Below are 5,536 nucleotides of genomic sequence, written 5' to 3' on the forward strand. Positions count from 1 at the left end.
CACTCACTCGGAACAAAATTTACAGTGGAAACAAAATGAACTGTGGATGCTGGAATCTTGCACGAAACACAAAGTGCTAGAGTAACACCAGTGCTAGAATAAAGGGCGGCACGGTGGCGCAGCGGGGGGTTGCCGCCTTACAGCGATTACAGTGCCAAGAGACCCGGTTTTAATCCCGACTACGGGTGCTGCCTGTACGTTCGCCCCGTGACCTTGCGTGGGTTTTCTCCGAGGTTTTCGGTTTTCCATTGAGGTCAAATGCTCCAGTACCGGTCGGGCAATTGGCTACTGTATAGGGCATTCAAAAAAGTATTCAAAAGCCTTCATTTTTTCCACGTCACGTTACGTTACAGTCTTATTTTAAAATGGAATAAATTCATTTTTTTATCATCAATCTACACACAATGAAGAAGCAAAAACTGAAATATCACATTTACAAAAGTATTCTGACCCTTTGCTATGACACACAAAATTGAGCAGGTTCATCTTGTTTCTATTGATTATCCTTGAGATGTTTCTACAACTTGATTGGAGTCCACCAGTGGTAAATTAAATTGATTGGACCTGATTTGGAAAGGCACACACCTGTCTATATAAGGTCCAACTCAGAGCAAAATTCAAGCCACGAAGATGAAGGAATTGGCTGTAGACCTCCAAGACAGGATTGTGTCGAGACACAGATCTGGGGAAGGGGATAAAACAATTTTTGCAGCATTGCAGATCCCGAAAAGCACAGTGGCCTCCGTCATTCTTAAATTGAAGAACTTTGGAACCACCAGGACTCTTCATAGAGCTGGCCGCCCGGCCAAACTGAGCAATCGGGGGAGAAGGGCCTTGGTCAGGGAGGTGACCAAGAACCCGATGGTCACTCTGACAGCTACAGAGTTCCTTTGCGGAGATTGGAGAACCTTCTAGAAGGACAACTATATCTGCAGCACTCCACCAATCAGGCCTTTATGGTAGAGTGGCCAGACGGAAGCCACTCCTCTGTAAAAGACAGCCCGCCAAAAGGCACCTAAAGGACTCTCAGACCATGAGAAACAAGATTTTCTGGTCTGATGAAACCAAGATTGAACTCTTTGGCCTGATGCCAAAAGTCATGTCTGGAGGAAACCAGGCACCGCTCATCACCTGGTCAATACCATAACTACGGTGAAGCATGGTGGTGGCAGCATCATGCTGTGGGGATGTTTTTCAGCAGCAGGAACTGGGAGACTAGTCAGGATCGAGGGAAAGATGAACGGAGCAAAGTACAGAGAGATCCTTGATGAAAACCTGCTCCAGAGCGTTCTGGACCTCAGACTGGGGCGGAGGTTCACCTTCCAACAGGACAACCACCCTAACCACACAGTCAAGGCAACGCAGGAGTGGATTCGTGACAAGTCTGTGAATGTCCTTGAGTGGCCCAGCCAGAGCCTGGACTTGAACCCGATCGAACATCGGGGGGACATGAAAATAGCTGTGCATCGACACTCCCCATCCAAGCAGAGCTTGAGAGGATCTGCAGAGAAGAATGGGATAAATTACCCAAATACAGGTGTGCCAAGCTTGTAGCATCATACCCAAGAAGACTTGAGGCTGTAATCGCTGCCAAAGGTGCCTCAACAAAGTACTGAGTAAAGGGTCTGAATACTTATGTAAATGTGATATTTCAGTTATTTATTTTTAATTGCTTTGCAAAACCGAGATGAGAAGAACTTTTTTCACACAGAGAGTGGTGAATCTCTGGAACTCTCTGCCACAGAGGGTAGTTGAGGCCAGTTCATTGGCTATATTTAAGAGGGAGTTAGATGTGGCCCTTGTGGCTAAGGGGATCAGGGGGTATGGAGAGAAGGCAGGTACGGGATACTGAGTTGGATGATCATATTGAATGGCGGTGCAGGCTCGAAGGGCCGAATGGCCTACTCCTGCACCTAATTTCTATGTTTCTATGTTAAAAATGTCTAAACACCTGTTTTTGCTTTTTTTATTATGGGGTATTGTGTGTAGATTGATGATAAAAATAATGAATATAATCCATTTTAGAATAAGCCTGTAACGCAACGAATTGTGGAAAATGTGAAGGGGTCTGAATACTTTCTGAATGCACTGTATATAATCCTGTGTGTTGGGAAGTCCCAAAAATAACCAGAAAAGGGAATGCCTGTGAAAATAAGTGGCAGGACTACAGGAAAATAAGAAGAGAATCAAGAGGGCTTTATAGCGATTATGTAATTGAAATGTTGATACAAGGCTTCTCTGTGGATTGTCACCTTGTCGTGGTAGAGAAGCTCGTGTGGACCTGAGATCCTGGGAGCGATGCCGTCTGGAGCTGTGCCACCCATAGCAGCAAGGTCCCGATCTGGAACGCTGCCTATCCATTGTACTCCTGATTCAAGCATCTGCAGTTAGTTCCGAATGCTCAGTTATGCAGCCCTACTGAGTCCGCACCGACCAGCGAGCTACACACACTAACACTATACGACACACTTGGGACAATTTATAATTTTACCAAGCCAATTACCCTACAAACCGGCACTTCTTTTGAGTATGGGATGAAACCAGAGCACCCGGAGAAAACCCACATGGTCACGGGGAGAGCGTTCAAACTCCCTGCAGTCGGGATCGAACCCGGATCTCTGGAGCTGTAACTATTGCATCTATCTGCATCTCTACCGTGATACCGTGCCGCCCCAAACACGATCCTTGTTTCCCCCTCCCCTTCCCCGCTCTCCCACAGCCCACTGTCTCCGCCCTCCCTTTCTTAGTCCCATCCACCTCACCCCCACATCAGTCTGAAGAAGGGTCTCAACCCGAAACGTCACTCATTCCTTCGCTCCATAGATGCTGCCTCACCTGCTGAGTTTCTCCAGCATTTTTGTCTACCTTCAATCGCATCTGCAGTTCCTTCTTAAACACCTATCTTTCTTATAAGGTGTTTTAAAAATGTTTACAAGGTGTTTTTTTTCTTTGGATATTCCAGGTGCGTGGAATATGTAACTAATTGTTTCTAACTATATTTGATTTATATGTTGTAACCTGCCTTGAGGTTTTGTGCATGGATTGCACATTGAGTCTTGACACGACAGTGATACAACAATAAGCATTTCCTAGTAATGTACAAATCAGTCTTTACACTGTGACACAGTCCAAGTAAAAACACACTCAGATCTAGGCTGTATATTACAACTGGAAAATTCAGTCTAACTTTCCCATTATCCCTGTTATGGGGTCATTTTTAGTTTAGTTTAGTTTGGTTCAGTTTAGCTTAGTTTAGTTTAGAGATACAGCATGGAAACAGGCCCTTTGGCGCACCAAGACAGCCGACTGCCGATCATCCCGTACACTAGTTCTACCCTAGGCACGAGTAACAATTTTTACAGAAGCCAATTGGCCTACAAACCTGCACGTCTTTGGGGTGTGGGAGGGAACCAGAGCTCTCGGAGAAAACCAACCGGGGAAAACGTACAAACTCCTTGCAGGCAGCACCCGTAGCCAGGATCGAACCCGGGTCTCTGGTGCTGTGAGGCAGCAACTCTACCCCTGCTCCACCGTGCCGAGTCATAGAGTTATGCCCCTGTCCCACTTAGGAAACCAGAACGGAAACCTCTGGAGACTTTGCGCCCCACCCAAGGTTTCCGTGCGGTTCCCGGAGGTTGCAGGTGGTTGCCGGAGGTTGCAGGTTGTGGAAGCATGTAGGGAGACTGACAAAAACCTCCGGGAACCGCACGGAAACCTTGGGAGGGGCGCAAAGTCTCCAGAGATTTCCGTTCAGGTTTCCTAAGTGGGACAGGGGCATTACACAGCAATGGAAACGGGCACCTCAGCACAACTTGTCCATGCCGACCAAGGAGCCCCCAACTGCACTAGTCCCACATGCTCACACGGAGACTGAGCATCTGAAGAAGGGCCCCAACCCGAAACATCACATGGGGAGGTATGGTGAGCAGCATCGGAGTTGATGACTTACACAGCTTACAACACCAGATCAAAGGTCTCCAATGAGGTAGATGGGAGTTCAGGACCACACACCAGCTGATGAGAGGATGGTTCAGTTGCCTGATAACAGCTGGGAAGAAACTGTCCCTGAACCTGGAGGTGTGCGTTTTCAAACTTCGATACCTCGTTCCTGATGGAAGAGGGGAGAAGAGGGAGTGACTGGGGTGAGACTGGTCCATGATGATGCTGCTGGCCTTGCCGAGGCAGCGTGAGGTGTAGATGGAGTTAATGGAAGGGAACTTGGTTTGTGTGATGGTCTGGACTGCGTCCACACTCTCTCCGATTTCTTGCAGTCTTGGATGGAGCTGATCCCAAACCAAGCTGTGATGCATCCTGATGAAATGCTTTCCATAGCACATCTGTACAGAGTTGTTGGGGCCATGCCGAACTTCCTAAGCCTTCTAAAGAAGTAGAGGCATTGATGTGCTTTCTTGGCCATAGATTCACAGAGTGATACAGTGTTGAAACAGGCCCTGTGGCCCAACTCGCCCACACCGGCCAACAATGTCCCAGCTACCCTCGTTCCACTTGCCTGCGCTTGGTCCATATCCCTCCAAACCTGTCCTATCCATATACCTGTCTTACTGTTTCTTAAATGATGGGATAGTCCCAGCCTCAACTACCTCCTCTGGCAACTTGTTCCATACACTCACCACCCTTTGTGTGCTAGCTTCGATGTGCCTGGTCCAGGACAAGTTCATGGTGATATTTATTCCCAGGAACTTTTGGACTTTGTGTCCATCAATGTACACTGTGGTGTGCGTACTGATTTGCTTAGCATTCGAAAGGGCGCAGAGGGAATTCACTGGGATTTGCCGGGAAAGGAAGGGTTTTACTTATGGAGGTAGGTGGGACAGGTGTTCCGCCTACAAGCCCATGTGTGAACGCACAGAGTCTGTTCATTGTCGCTTGCTGTCGATGGGGCCTGAAGCCACGGAACGCCACACTTCCCCGGGGGCTCTGCATATAACTTGAATCTGCATTTTATTTCAGGGAAGGAGAATACAGGGCCTGTCTGATTTGCGTGCCATTTACGCAATATTATTTTCGGTCGGCACTCCGCGCGCATGGTGCGTGGTGATGTAAGCAGTGACGCGCGGTCACGCGTGGAGCCCCAGGATTTTGGGATGTCCAAAATCTTCGCGCACCACCTGCATGGCCCGCAAATGACGCCCAAGTGGGACTGGCCCTTAAGGGGACAATTGGCTCCCAATCAGCCACCATAATCTGCATCTGAGGCAAGAGAGGGGGAAAAACACACGCACAGTTTGCTGTATTTACAAAAAACGGGACCGCTTTCAAAACTCCAGCTGGGTCAAGAATGTAAACAGCTGCATGAAAAATGATGGACATTGATGCTGATTTCTATTTAGAAATGTAAACCCCATTCTGACCACAGACGTTGTGTTTTAAAGATGGCTTATTATTTAAGTACGTGGTGCAGATGAATATTCTGGATGCTTTCAAGAGAGAGCTAGATAGGGCTCTTAGAGATAGCGGAGTCGGGGGATATGGGGAGAAGGCAGGAACGGGGTACTGACTGGGGATGATCGGCCAT

The sequence above is a fragment of the Leucoraja erinacea genome, chromosome 34 (assembly GCF_028641065.1).
Source record: "Leucoraja erinacea ecotype New England chromosome 34, Leri_hhj_1, whole genome shotgun sequence".
NCBI lineage: Eukaryota > Metazoa > Chordata > Chondrichthyes > Rajiformes > Rajidae > Leucoraja > Leucoraja erinaceus.